The sequence below is a fragment of the Syngnathus leptorhynchus genome, unplaced genomic scaffold (assembly GCF_054491065.1).
Source record: "Syngnathus leptorhynchus isolate UIUO unplaced genomic scaffold, UIUO_Slep HiC_scaffold_103, whole genome shotgun sequence".
Taxonomy (NCBI): domain Eukaryota; kingdom Metazoa; phylum Chordata; class Actinopteri; order Syngnathiformes; family Syngnathidae; genus Syngnathus; species Syngnathus leptorhynchus.
This window is the reverse complement of record NW_028232070.1, coordinates 155,001-169,998: the sequence shown is the minus strand read 5'-3', so window position 1 is coordinate 169,998 and position 14,998 is coordinate 155,001.

Here is a 14,998-nt window from a genome sequence, read left to right as displayed (position 1 = left end):
ACTTCCATAGGCAGGGAGGGTGCTGGAGCTCCACACTTCCATAGGCAGGGAGGGTGCTGGAGCTCCACACTTCCATAGGCAGGGAGGGTGCTGGAGCTCCACACTTCCATAGGCAGGGAGGGTGCTGGAGCTCCACACTTCCATAGGCAGGGAGGGTGCTGGAGCTCCACACTTCCATAGGCAGGGAGGGTGCTGGAGCTCCACACTTCCATAGGCAGGGAGGGTGCTGGAGCTCCACACTTCCATAGGCAGGGAGGGTGCTGGAGCTCCACACTTCCATAGGCAGGGAGGGTGCTGGAGCTCCACACTTCCATAGGCAGGGAGGGTGCTGGAGCTCCACACTTCCATAGGCAGGGAGGGTGCTGGAGCTCCACACTTCCATAGGCAGGGAGGGTGCTGGAGCTCCACACTTCCATAGGCAGGGAGGGTGCTGGAGCTCCACACTTCCATAGGCAGGGAGGGTGCTGGAGCTCCACACTTCCATAGGCAGGGAGGGTGCTGGAGCTCCACACTTCCATAGGCAGGGAGGGTGCTGGAGCTCCACACTTCCATAGGCAGGGAGGGTGCTGGAGCTCCACACTTCCATAGGCAGGGAGGGTGCTGGAGCTCCACACTTCCATAGGCAGGGAGGGTGCTGGAGCTCCACACTTCCATAGGCAGGGAGGGTGCTGGAGCTCCACACTTCCATAGGCAGGGAGGGTGCTGGAGCTCCACACTTCCATAGGCAGGGAGGGTGCTGGAGCTCCACACTTCCATAGGCAGGGAGGGTGCTGGAGCTCCACACTTCCATAGGCAGGGAGGGTGCTGGAGCTCCACACTTCCATAGGCAGGGAGGGTGCTGGAGCTCCACACTTCCATAGGCAGGGAGGGTGCTGGAGCTCCACATCCACACTTCCAGCCACTGCATGCTGGCACTTCCACCTTGCTTGCTAAGTCGGCGTGATCTTGCCCAAAAAGTCCCTCCTCACCTCCAGCTGGAAGTGGAAAAAAATCCTCCACCTGCTTGGCCGAGGTTCTGGAAGCCAGCAGCTCGCAGAATGTTGCCAAAGTTTCACTGGAAGGAAAAGAAAAGAGAAGACCGAGTGCGCATTTCACCTACCGCCGAATGTCCACAAGAGGGAAGTGTCACTCCGTCGCAGAATCTGCGCCGACGCACTCGGCACCCTTCGAATTTATGGTGCCGGTGCGGGTGTTCTGGGTGCAAAAAGGCCGCCCAAGTGGTAGAAAAAAATCAGACTTCGTCTCTTAGGTCGAAATTAATGCCAAGTTTTGAAATGCGCTGGCAGGGGTGGACCAGGGCCCGTTAGAAGTGCTTAGCCGAGGTCCTGGAAGCCTAACCCGGCGTGATCTTGTGCAAAAAGCCGCTGCTGAGCTCCAGCTGGAAGTGTAAAAAGAACCGGGCTGGATCAAAAAAAGAACCGGGCGGCCCGTTAAAATTGCTTAGCCGAGGTCCTGGAACCCCAACCCGGCGTGATCTTGTGCAAAAAGCCGCTGCTGAGCTCCAGCTGGAAGTGTAAAAAGAACCGGGCTGGTTCAAAAAAAGAACCGGGCGACCCGTTAGAAGTGCTTAGCCGAGGTCCTGGAAGCCTAACCCGGCGTGATCTTGTGCAAAAAGCCGCTGCTGAGCTCCAGCTGGAAGTGGAAAAAGAACCGGGCTGGATCAAAAAAGAACCGGGCGACCCGTTAAAATTGCTTAGCCGAGGTCCTGGAAGCCTAACACGGCGTGTTCTTGTGCAAAAAGCCGCTCCCGAGCTCCAGCTGGAAGTGTAAAAAGAACCAGGCTGGATAAAAAAAAGAACCGGGCTGGATCAAAAAAGAACCGGGCGACCCGTTAAAATTTCTTAGCCGAGGTCCTGGAAGCCTAACACGGCGTGATCTTGTGCAAAAAGCCGCTCCCGAGCTCCAGCTGGAAGTGTAAAAAGAACCGGGCTGGATAAAAAAAGAACCGGGCTGGATCAAAAAAGAACCGGGCGGCCCGTTAAAATTGCTTAGCCGAGGTCCTGGAAGCCTAACACGGCGTGATCTTGTGCAAAAAGCCGCTCCCGAGCTCCAGCTGGAAGTGTAAAAAGAACCGGGCTGGATCAAAAAAGAACCGGGCTGGATAAAAAAAAGAACCGGGCGGCCCGTTAAAATTGCTTAGCCGAGGTCCTGGAAGCCTAACCCGGCGTGATCTTGTGCAAAAAGCCGCTCCCGAGCTCCAGCTGGAAGTGTAAAAAGAACCGGGCTGGATCAAAAAAGAACCGGGCTGGATAAAAAAAAGAACCGGGCGGCCCGTTAAAATTGCTTAGCCGAGGTCCTGGAAGCCTAACCCGGCGTGATCTTGTGCAAAAAGCCGCTCCCGAGCTCCAGCTGGAAGTGTAAAAAGAACCGGGCTGGATCAAAAAAGAACCGGGCTGGATAAAAAAAAGAACCGGGCGACCCGTTAAAATTGCTTAGCCGAGGTCCTGGAAGCCTAACACGGCGTGATCTTGTGCAAAAAGCCGCTCCCGAGCTCCAGCTGGAAGTGTAAAAAGAACCGGGCTGGATCAAAAAAGAACCGGGCGACCCGTTAAAATTGCTTAGCCGAGGTCCTGGAAGCCTAACACGGCGTGATCTTGTGCAAAAAGCCGCTCCCGAGCTCCAGCTGGAAGTGTAAAAAGAACCAGGCTGGATAAAAAAAAAGAACCGGGCTGGATCAAAAAAAGAACCGGGCGACCCGTTAAAATTGCTTAGCCGAGGTCCTGGAAGCCTAACACGGCGTGATCTTGTGCAAAAAGCCGCTCCCGAGCTCCAGCTGGAAGTGTAAAAAGAACCGGGCTGGATAAAAAAAGAACCGGGCTGGATCAAAAAAGAACCGGGCGACCCGTTAAAATTGCTGAGCCGAGGTCCTGGAAGCCTAACACGGCGTGATCTTGTGCAAAAAGCCGCTCCCGAGCTCCAGCTGGAAGTGTAAAAAGAACCAGGCTGGATAAAAAAAAGAACCGGGCTGGATCAAAAAAGAACCGGGCGACCCGTTAAAATTGCTTAGCCGAGGTCCTGGAAGCCTAACACGGCGTGTTCTTGTGCAAAAAGCCGCTCCCGAGCTCCAGCTGGAAGTGTAAAAAGAACCAGGCTGGATAAAAAAAAGAACCGGGCTGGTTCAAAAAAGAACCGGGCAACCCGTTAAAATTGCTTAGCCGAGGTCCTGGAAGCCTAACACGGCGTGTTCTTGTGCAAAAAGCCGCTCCCGAGCTCCAGCTGGAAGTGTAAAAAGAACCAGGCTGGATAAAAAAAAGAACCGGGCTGGATAAAAAAAAGAACCGGGCGACCCGTTAAAATTGCTTAGCCGAGGTCCTGGAAGCCTAACACGGCGTGTTCTTGTGCAAAAAGCCGCTCCCGAGCTCCAGCTGGAAGTGTAAAAAGAACCAGGCTGGATAAAAAAAAGAACCGGGCTGGATCAAAAAAGAACCGGGCGACCCGTTAAAATTGCTTAGCCGAGGTCCTGGAAGCCTAACACGGCGTGATCTTGTGCAAAAAGCCGCTCCCGAGCTCCAGCTGGAAGTGTAAAAAGAACCGGGCTGGATAAAAAAAGAACCGGGCTGGATAAAAAAAAAGAACCGGGCGACCCGTTAAAATTGCTTAGCCGAGGTCCTGGAAGCCTAACACGGCGTGATCTTGTGCAAAAAGCCGCTCCCGAGCTCCAGCTGGAAGTGTAAAAAGAACCGGGCTGGATAAAAAAAAGAACCGGGCTGGATCAAAAAAAGAACCGGGCGACCCGTTAAAATTGCTTAGCCGAGGTCCTGGAAGCCTAACACGGCGTGATCTTGTGCAAAAAGCCGCTCCCGAGCTCCAGCTGGAAGTGTAAAAAGAACCGGGCTGGATAAAAAAAGAACCGGGCTGGATCAAAAAAGAACCGGGCGACCCGTTAAAATTGCTGAGCCGAGGTCCTGGAAGCCTAACCCGGCGTGATCTTGTGCAAAAAGCCGCTCCCGAGCTCCAGCTGGAAGTGTAAAAAGAACCGGGCTGGATAAAAAAAGAACCGGGCTGGATCAAAAAAGAACCGGGCGACCCGTTAAAATTGCTTAGCCGAGGTCCTGGAAGCCTAACCCGGCGTGATCTTGTGCAAAAAGCCGCTCCCGAGCTCCAGCTGGAAGTGTAAAAAGAACCGGGCTGGATAAAAAAAAGAACCGGGCTGGATCAAAAAAAGAACCGGGCGACCCGTTAAAATTGCTTAGCCGAGGTCCTGGAAGCCTAACACGGCGTGATCTTGTGCAAATAGCCGCTCCCGAGCTCCAGCTGGAAGTGTAAAAAGAACCGGGCTGGATAAAAAAAAGAACCGGGCTGGATAAAAAAAGAACCGGGCGACCCGTTAAAATTGCTTAGCCGAGGTCCTGGAAGCCTAACACGGCGTGTTCTTGTGCAAAAAGCCGCTCCCGAGCTCCAGCTGGAAGTGTAAAAAGAACCAGGCTGGATAAAAAAAAGAACCGGGCTGGATCAAAAAAGAACCGGGCGACCCGTTAAAATTGCTTAGCCGAGGTCCTGGAAGCCTAACACGGCGTGATCTTGTGCAAAAAGCCGCTCCCGAGCTCCAGCTGGAAGTGTAAAAAGAACCGGGCTGGATAAAAAAAGAACCGGGCTGGATAAAAAAAAGAACCGGGCGACCCGTTAAAATTGCTTAGCCGAGGTCCTGGAAGCCTAACACGGCGTGTTCTTGTGCAAAAAGCCGCTCCCGAGCTCCAGCTGGAAGTGTAAAAAGAACCAGGCTGGATAAAAAAAAGAACCGGGCTGGATCAAAAAAGAACCGGGCGACCCGTTAAAATTGCTTAGCCGAGGTCCTGGAAGCCTAACACGGCGTGATCTTGTGCAAAAAGCCGCTCCCGAGCTCCAGCTGGAAGTGTAAAAAGAACCGGGCTGGATAAAAAAAAGAACCGGGCGGCCCGTTAAAATTGCTTAGCCGAGGTCCTGGAAGCCTAACCCGGCGTGATCTTGTGCAAATAGCCGCTGCCGAGCTCCAGCTGGAAGTGTAAAAAGAACCGGGCTGGATAAAAAAAGAACCGGGCTGGATAAAAAAAAAGAACCGGGCGACCCGTTAAAATTGCTTAGCCGAGGTCCTGGAAGCCTAACACGGCGTGATCTTGTGCAAAAAGCCGCTCCCGAGCTCCAGCTGGAAGTGTAAAAAGAACCAGGCTGGATAAAAAAAAGAACCGGGCTGGATCAAAAAAGAACCGGGCGACCCGTTAAAATTGCTTAGCCGAGGTCCTGGAAGCCTAACACGGCGTGTTCTTGTGCAAAAAGCCGCTCCCGAGCTCCAGCTGGAAGTGTAAAAAGAACCAGGCTGGATAAAAAAAAAGAACCGGGCTGGATCAAAAAAGAACCGGGCGACCCGTTAAAATTGCTTAGCCGAGGTCCTGGAAGCCTAACACGGCGTGTTCTTGTGCAAAAAGCCGCTCCCGAGCTCCAGCTGGAAGTGTAAAAAGAACCAGGCTGGATAAAAAAAAGAACCGGGCTGGATCAAAAAAGAACCGGGCGACCCGTTAAAATTGCTTAGCTGAGGTCCTGGAAGCCTAACACGGCGTGATCTTGTGCAAAAAGCCGCTCCCGAGCTCCAGCTGGAAGTGTAAAAAGAACCGGGCTGGATAAAAAAAAAGAACCGGGCTGGTTCAAAAAAGAACCGGGCAACCCGTTAAAATTGCTTAGCCGAGGTCCTGGAAGCCTAACCCGGCGTGATCTTGCCCGAAAGTCGGCCTCTATACTTCCATTTTAGGTACCAGGGGCTATTAGTGTACTTGGTCCCACTAGTCAGTGTACTCATCCAGTTACCCCCCGTTTTCCAAAACACCATCGGCACGTATAAGGGGGGGACTCTTGAGAGAGATGAGGTATATGGCAGCGCAACACCAATCCGCTCCGCGCTGGTTCCCATGTCGGCTACGGATGAATAAAACCAGCCTGTCCCCCCTGGAGCTCACGAGACACGGAATTTTTTCTAAGTGCCAACGGCTCTTCCGAGCAAACGTGTCCGCTCCGGCTGGTTCCCCCGTCGGCCTCGAATGACGAAAAATGCCGGTCTCCGCCCGGAGCTCATGACAAACGAAAAATTTTCTAAGTGCCAACGGCACTAGCGAGCGAATGTGTCCGCTCGGCGCTGGTTCCCGGGTCGAACCCGGAAGACGAAAAACGCCGCTCTCCGCCCGGAGCTCATGACAAACGAAAAATTTTCTAAGTGCCAACGGCACTAGCGAGCGAATGTGTCCGCTCGGCGCTGGTTCCCGGGTCGAACCCGGAAGACGAAAAACGCCGCTCTCCGCCCGGAGCTCATGACAAACGAAAAATTTTCTAAGTGCCAACGGCACTAGCGAGCGAATGTGTCCGCTCGGCGCTGGTTCCCGGGTCGAACCCGGAAGACGAAAAACGCCGCTCTCCGCCCGGAGCTCATGACAAACGAAAAATTTTCTAAGTGCCAACGGCACTAGCGAGCGAATGTGTCCGCTCGGCGCTGGTTCCCGGGTCGAACCCGGAAGACGAAAAACGCCGCTCTCCGCCCGGAGCTCATTACAAACGAAAAATTTTCTAAGTGCCAACGGCACTAGCGAGCGAATGTGTCCGCTCGGCGCTGGTTCCCGGGTCGAACCCGGAAGACGAAAAACGCCGCTCTCCGCCCGGAGCTCATGACAAACGAAAAATTTTCTAAGTGCCAACGGCACTAGCGAGCGAATGTGTCCGCTCGGCGCTGGTTCCCGGGTCGAACCCGGAAGACGAAAAACGCCGCTCTCCGCCCGGAGCTCATGACAAACGAAAAATTTTCTAAGTGCCAACGGCACTAGCGAGCGAATGTGTCCGCTCGGCGCTGGTTCCCGGGTCGAACCCGGAAGACAAAAAACGCCGGTCTCCGCCCGGAGCTCATGACAAACGAAAAATTTTCTAAGTGCCAACGGCACTAGCGAGCGAATGTGTCCGCTCGGCGCTGGTTCCCGGGTCGAACCCGGAAGACGAAAAACGCCGCTCTCCGCCCGGAGCTCATGACAAACGAAAAATTTTCTAAGTGCCAACGGCACTTGCGAGCGAATGTGTCCGCTCGGCGCTGGTTCCCGGGTCGGACCCGGAAGACGAAAAACGCCGGTCTCCGCCCGGAGCTCATGACAAACGAAAAACTTTCTAAGTGCCAACGGCACTAGCGAGCGAATGTGTCCGCTCGGCGCTGGTTCCCGGGTCGGACCCGGAAGACGAAAAACGCCGGTCCTCGCCTGGAGGTCCCAGCAAAATCGGCGAAAAAACGACTAAGTGTCAACTTTCGAAAAAACGACTAAGTGCCCACGGCTCTGCGGGGCTTGTGAGTCCGCCCCGCGCCGGTTCGGTGGTCGGCCTCAAAAAGCAAAAAATCAGCCTCTCTCCCTGGAGCTCACCTCGAGGTACCAGGGGGTGAGGTACCCGGGCTAAGGTGCAGTACCTTTTTTGGTCTTCAGGTGCGCCAGAGTACAATGAAATGGTCCCAGTAGTCAGTGTACTCATCGACTTTCCCCCCGTTTTCCAAAGCACCTCGTTTACGAGTATGGAGGAGATGGTGCTGGTCTCCCCACGGCGTCGGACACGCCGTCCTCGACAGCACAAGGTCGGATAGAAGACCTGGAAAGCGCCGTGGCACGCGCTGGAGGTGGGCACTTTGGCGAAAAAACGACTAAGTGTCAACTTTCGAAAAAACGACTAAGTGTCAACTTTCGAAAAAACGGCTAAGTGTCAACTTTCGAAAAAACGACTAAGTGTCACCTCTCTGAAAAAATGGCAAAGTGTCGCCTCTCTGAAATTTTTCTAAGTGCCCACGGCTCTGCGGGCTCGTGCATCCGAGCCGCGCCGGTTCTGCAACCGGCCTAGAATGACGAAAAATAACGGTCTCCTCCTGGAGCTCACAGCCAATTGTGGCGAAAAAGTGGCAAAGTGCCCACGGCCCTGCCGAGCTTTGGCGTCCGCTCAGCGCCGGTGCCGCAGTCGGCCTCGAATGACGAAAAATGACGGTCTCCTCCTGGAGCTCACAGCCAACTTGGCAAAAAGTTTCTAAGTGCCCACGGCCCTGCCGAGCTTTGGCGTCCGCCCAGCGCCGGTTCCGCAGTCGGCCTCGAATGACGAAAAATAACGGTCTCCTCCTGGAGCTCACAGCCAACTTGGCAAAAAGTTTCTAAGTGCCCACGGCCCTGCCGAGCTTTGGCGTCCGCTCAGCGCCGGTGCCGCAGTCGGCCTCGAATGACGAAAAATGACGGTCTCCTCCTGGAGCTCACAGCCAACTTGGCAAAAAGTTTCTAAGTGCCCACGGCCCTGCCGAGCTTTGGCGTCCGCCCAGCGCCGGTTCCGCAGTCGGCCTCGAATGACGAAAAATAACGGTCTCCTCCTGGAGCTCACAGCCAACTTGGCAAAAAGTTTCTAAGTGCCCACGGCCCTGCCGAGCTTTGGCGTCCGCTCAGCGCCGGTGCCGCAGTCGGCCTCGAATGACGAAAAATGACGGTCTCCTCCTGGAGCTCACAGCCAACTTGGCAAAAAGTTTCTAAGTGCCCACGGCCCTGCCGAGCTTTGGCGTCCGCCCAGCGCCGGTTCCGCAGTCGGCCTCGAATGACGAAAAATAACGGTCTCCTCCTGGAGCTCACAGCCAACTTGGCAAAAAGTTTCTAAGTGCCCACGGCCCTGCCGAGCTTTGGCGTCCGCCCAGCGCCGGTTCCGCAGTCGGCCTCGAATGACGAAAAATAACGGTCTCCTCCTGGAGCTCACAGCCAACTTGGCAAAAAGTTTCTAAGTGCCCACGGCCCTGCCGAGCTTTGGCGTCCGCCCAGCGCCGGTGCCGCAGTCGGCCTCGAATGACGAAAAATGACGGTCTCCTCCTGGAGCTCACAGCCAACTTGGCAAAAAGTTTCTAAGTGCCCACGGCCCTGCCGAGCTTTGGCGTCCGCCCAGCGCCGGTTCCGCAGTCGGCCTCGAATGACGAAAAATAACGGTCTCCTCCTGGAGCTCACAGCCAACTTGGCAAAAAGTTTCTAAGTGCCCACGGCCCTGCCGAGCTTTGGCGTCCGCCCAGCGCCGGTTCCGCAGTCGGCCTCGAATGACGAAAAATAACGGTCTCCTCCTGGAGCTCACAGCCAACTTGGCAAAAAGTTTCTAAGTGCCCACGGCCCTGCCGAGCTTTGGCGTCCGCCCAGCGCCGGTTCCGCAGTCGGCCTCGAATGACGAAAAATAACGGTCTCCTCCTGGAGCTCACAGCCAACTTGGCAAAAAGTTTCTAAGTGCCCACGGCCCTGCCGAGCTTTGGCGTCCGCTCAGCGCCGGTTCCGCAGTCGGCCTCGAATGACGAAAAATGACGGTCTCCTCCTGGAGCTCACAGCCAACTTGGCAAAAAGTTTCTAAGTGCCCACGGCCCTGCCGAGCTTTGGCGTCCGCCCAGCGCCGGTTCCGCAGTCGGCCTCGAATGACGAAAAATAACGGTCTCCTCCTGGAGCTCACAGCCAACTTGGCAAAAAGTTTCTAAGTGCCCACGGCCCTGCCGAGCTTTGGCGTCCGCCCAGCGCCGGTTCCGCAGTCGGCCTCGAATGACGAAAAATAACGGTCTCCTCCTGGAGCTCACAGCCAACTTGGCAAAAAGTTTCTAAGTGCCCACGGCCCTGCCGAGCTTTGGCGTCCGCTCAGCGCCGGTGCCGCAGTCGGCCTCGAATGACGAAAAATGACGGTCTCCTCCTGGAGCTCACAGCCAACTTGGCAAAAAGTTTCTAAGTGCCCACGGCCCTGCCGAGCTTTGGCATCCGCCCAGCGCCGGTTCCGCAGTCGGCCTCGAATGACGAAAAATAACGGTCTCCTCCTGGAGCTCACAGCCAACTTGGCAAAAAGTTTCTAAGTGCCCACGGCCCTGCCGAGCTTTGGCGTCCGCCCAGCGCCGGTTCCGCAGTCGGCCTCGAATGACGAAAAATAACGGTCTCCTCCTGGAGCTCACAGCCAACTTGGCAAAAAGTTTCTAAGTGCCCACGGCCCTGCCGAGCTTTGGCATCCGCCCAGCGCCGGTTCCGCAGTCGGCCTCGAATGACGAAAAATGACGGTCTCCTCCTGGAGCTCACAGCCAACTTGGCAAAAAGTTTCTAAGTGCCCACGGCCCTGCCGAGCTTTGGCGTCCGCCCAGCGCCGGTTCCGCAGTCGGCCTCGAATGACGAAAAATAACGGTCTCCTCCTGGAGCTCACAGCCAACTTGGCAAAAAGTTTCTAAGTGCCCACGGCCCTGCCGAGCTTTGGCGTCCGCTCAGCGCCGGTGCCGCAGTCGGCCTCGAATGACGAAAAATGACGGTCTCCTCCTGGAGCTCACAGCCAACTTGGCAAAAAGTTTCTAAGTGCCCACGGCCCTGCCGAGCTTTGGCGTCCGCCCAGCGCCGGTTCCGCAGTCGGCCTCGAATGACGAAAAATAACGGTCTCCTCCTGGAGCTCACAGCCAACTTGGCAAAAAGTTTCTAAGTGCCCACGGCCCTGCCGAGCTTTGGCGTCCGCCCAGCGCCGGTTCCGCAGTCGGCCTCGAATGACGAAAAATAACGGTCTCCTCCTGGAGCTCACAGCCAACTTGGCAAAAAGTTTCTAAGTGTCACATCTGTGAAAAAACGACTAAGTGTCAACTTTCGAAAAAACGGCTAAGTGTCAACTTTCGAAAAAACGGCAAAGTGTCACATCTCTGAAAAAACGGCTAAGTGTCGACTTTCGAAAAAACGGCTAAGTGTCAACTTTCGAAAAAACGGCAAAGTGTCACATCTCTGAAAAAACGGCTAAGTGTCACATCTCTGAAAAAACGGCTAAGTGTCACATCTCTGAAAAAACGGCTAAGTGTCAACTTTCGAAAAAACGGCTAAGTGTCGCCTCTCTGAAAAAACGGCAAAGTGTCAACTTTCGAAAAAACGACAGAGTGTCGCCTCTCTGAAAAAACGACTAAGTGTCGACTCTGAGAAAATGGCAAAGTGCCCACGGCTCTGCGGGCTCGTGCATCCGACCCGCGCCGGTTCCCCAGCCGGCCTGAAATAAGGCAAAACCAGCCTCTCCGCCTGGAGCTCAGAGCCAACTTGGCGAATATTTTCTAAGTGCCCACGGCTCTGCGTGGCTACGGCGTCTGCCCAGCGCCGGTTCCTGGGTCGAACCCCGAGGACGAGGAATGCCGGTCTCCGCCTGGAGGTCCCAGCTTAATCGGCGAAAATTTTCTAAGTGCCCACGGCTCTGCCGGGCTCGTGCATCCGACCCGCGCCGGTTCCCCAGCCGGCCTGAAATAAGGCAAAACCAGGCTCTCCCCCTGGAGCTCAGAGCCAATTGTGGCGAAAAAACGACTAAGTGTCAACTTTGGAAAAAACGACTAAGTGTCAACTTTCCAAAAAAACGGCTAAGTGTCGACTTTCGAAAAAACGGCTAAGTGTCAACTTTCGAAAAAACGACTAAGTGTCGCCTCTGAAAAAACGACTAAGTGTCGCCTCTCTGAAAAAACGACTAAGTGCCCACGGCTCTGCGGGGCTTGTGAGTCCGCCCCGCGCCGGTTCGGCGGTCGGCCTCAAAAAGCGAAAAATCAGCCTCTCTCCCTGGAGCTCACCAAAAATTTGTCGAAATTTTTCTAAGTTCTCCTCGAGGTACCAGGGGGTGAGGTACCCGGGCTAAGGTGCAGTACCTTTTTTGGTCTTCAGGTGCGCCAGAGTACAATGAAATGGTCCCAGTAGTCAGTGTACTCATCGACTTTCCCCCCGTTTTCCAAAGCACCCCGTTTACGAGTATGGAGGAGATGGTGCTGGTCTCCCCACGGCGTCGGACACGCCGTCCTCGACAGCACAAGGTCGGATAGAAGACCTGAAAAGCGCCGTGGCACGCGCTGGAGGTGTCACTGTGGCGAAAAAGTGACTAAGTGTCAACTTTCGAAAAAACGGCTAAGTGTCAACTTTCGAAAAAACGGCTAAGTGTCAACTTTCGAAAAAACGGCTAAGTGTCAACTTTCGAAAAAACGACTAAGTGTCGCCTCTCTGAAAAAACGGCAAAGTGTCAACTTTCGAAAAAACGACTAAGTGTCAACTTTCGAAAAAACGACTAAGTGTCACCTCTCTGAAAAAATGGCAAAGTGTCAACTGCGAATGTGGTGGTGCATGGAAGGAAGTGGAGGACGGCCGCCTCCTTAAACACAGGCCGGAGAGGAGCGTCAGGGCCAGGCTCCTCAAACATGGACCGAGTGTCGCCCTTAACACAGACCAAGGGGAGGACGGCCGCCTCCTTAAACACAGGCCGGAGAGGAGCGTCAGGGCCAGGCTCCTCAAACATGGACCGAGTGTCGCCCTTAACACAGACCAAGGGGAGGACGGCCGCCTCCTTAAACACAGGCCGGAGAGGAGCGTCAGGGCCAGGCTCCTCAAACATGGACCGAGTGTCGCCCTTAACACGGACCAAGGGGAGGACGGCCGCCTCCTTAAACACAGGCCGGAGAGGAGCGTCAGGGCCAGGCTCCTCAAACATGGACCGAGTGTCGCCCTTAACACGGACCAAGGGGAGGACGGCCGCCTCCTTAAACACAGGCCGGAGAGGAGCGTCAGGGCCAGGCTCCTCAAACATGGACCGAGTGTCGCCCTTAACACAGACCAAGGGGAGGACGGCCGCCTCCTTAAACACAGGCCGGAGAGGAGCGTCAGGGCCAGGCTCCTCAAACATGGACCGAGTGTCGCCCTTAACACGGACCAAGGGGAGGACGGCCGCCTCCTTAAACACAGGCCGGAGAGGAGCGTCAGGGCCAGGCTCCTCAAACATGGACCGAGTGTCGCCCTTAACACGGACCAAGGGGAGGACGGCCGCCTCCTTAAACACAGGCCGGAGAGGAGCGTCAGGGCCAGGCTCCTCAAACATGGACAGAGTGTCGCCCTTAACACAGACCAAGCGGAGGACGGCCGCCTCCCTAAATACAGGCCGAACCGGAGCGCGAGTGTCGCTCCTTAAACACGGACCGAGTGGAGGACGGCCGCCTCCTTAAACACAGGCCGAACAAAATGACACAAAGTGTCAACTGCGAATGTTGTCCATCCAAGGAAGGAGCGTGATGCCCGGCCGGCTCCTTAAACACAGGCCGAGAGTCGCCCCGGACGGTCCGCCTCGCGGCGCCCGTCTGCTCGGATAAAATGACACAAAGTGTCAACTACGAATGTTGTCCATCCAAGGAGGGAGCGTGATGCCCGGCCGGCTCCGAAAACACAGGCCGAGAGTCGCCCCGGACGGTCCGCCTCGCGGCGCCCGTCTGCTCGGATAAAATGACACAAAGTGTCAACTGCGAATGTTGTCCATCCAAGGAAGGAGCGTGATGCCCGGCCGGCTCCTTAAACACAGGCCGAGAGTCGCCCCGGACGGTCCGCCTCGCGGCGCCCGCCCGCTCGGATAAAATGACACAAAGTGTCAACTACGAATGTTGTCCATCCAAGGAAGGAGCGTGATGCCCGGCCGGCTCCTTAAACACAGGCCGAGAGTCGCCCCGGACGGTCCGCCTCGCGGCGCCCGTCTGCTCGGATAAAATGACACAAAGTGTCAACTACGAATGTTGTCCATCCAAGGAGGGAGCGTGATGCCCGGCCGGCTCCGAAAACACAGGCCGAGAGTCGCCCCGGACGGTCCGCCTCGCGGCGCCCGTCTGCTCGGATAAAATGACACAAAGTGTCAACTGCGAATGTTGTCCATCCAAGGAAGGAGCGTGATGCCCGGCCGGCTCCTTAAACACAGGCCGAGAGTCGCCCCGGACGGTCCGCCTCGCGGCGCCCGCCCGCTCGGATAAAATGACACAAAGTGTCAACTACGAATGTTGTCCATCCAAGGAAGGAGCGTGATGCCCGGCCGGCTCCTTAAACACAGGCCGAGAGTCGCCCCGGACGGTCCGCCTCGCGGCGCCCGTCTGCTCGGATAAAATGACACAAAGTGTCAACTACGAATGTTGTCCATCCAAGGAGGGAGCGTGATGCCCGGCCGGCTCCGAAAACACAGGCCGAGAGTCGCCCCGGACGGTCCGCCTCGCGGCGCCCGTCTGCTCGGATAAAATGACACAAAGTGTCAACTGCGAATGTTGTCCATCCAAGGAAGGAGCGTGATGCCCGGCCGGCTCCTTAAACACAGGCCGAGAGTCGCCCCGGACGGTCCGCCTCGCGGCGCCCGCCCGCTCGGATAAAATGACACAAAGTGTCAACTACGAATGTTGTCCATCCAAGGAAGGAGCGTGATGCCCGGCCGGCTCCTTAAACACAGGCCGAGAGTCGCCCCGGACGGTCCGCCTCGCGGCGCCCGTCTGCTCGGATAAAATGACACAAAGTGTCAACTGCGAATGTTGTCCATCCAAGGAAGGAGCGTGATGCCCGGCCGGCTCCTTAAACACAGGCCGAGAGTCGCCCCGGACGGTCCGCCTCGCGGCGCCCGCCCGCTCGGATAAAATGACACAAAGTGTCAACTACGAATGTTGTCCATCCAAGGAAGGAGCGTGATGCCCGGCCGGCTCCTTAAACACAGGCCGAGAGTCGCCCCGGACGGTCGCCTCGCGGCGCCCGTCTGCTCGGATAAAATGACACAAAGTGTCAACTACGAATGTTGTCCATCCAAGGAGGGAGCGTGATGCCCGGCCGGCTCCGAAAACACAGGCCGAGAGTCGCCCCGGACGGTCCGCCTCGCGGCGCCCGTCTGCTCGGATAAAATGACACAAAGTGTCAACTGCGAATGTTGTCCATCCAAGGAAGGAGCGTGATGCCCGGCCGGCTCCTTAAACACAGGCCGAGAGTCGCCCCGGACGGTCGCCTCGCGGCGCCCGTCTGCTCGGATAAAATGACACAAAGTGTCAACTACGAATGTTGTCCATCCAAGGAGGGAGCGTGATGCCCGGCCGGCTCCGAAAACACAGGCCGAGAGTCGCCCCGGACGGTCCGCCTCGCGGCGCCCGTCTGCTCGGATAAAATGACACAAAGTGTCAACTGCGAATGTTGTCCATCCAAGGAAGGAGCGTGATGCCCGGCCGGCTCCTTAAACACAGGCCGAGAGTCGCCCCGGACGG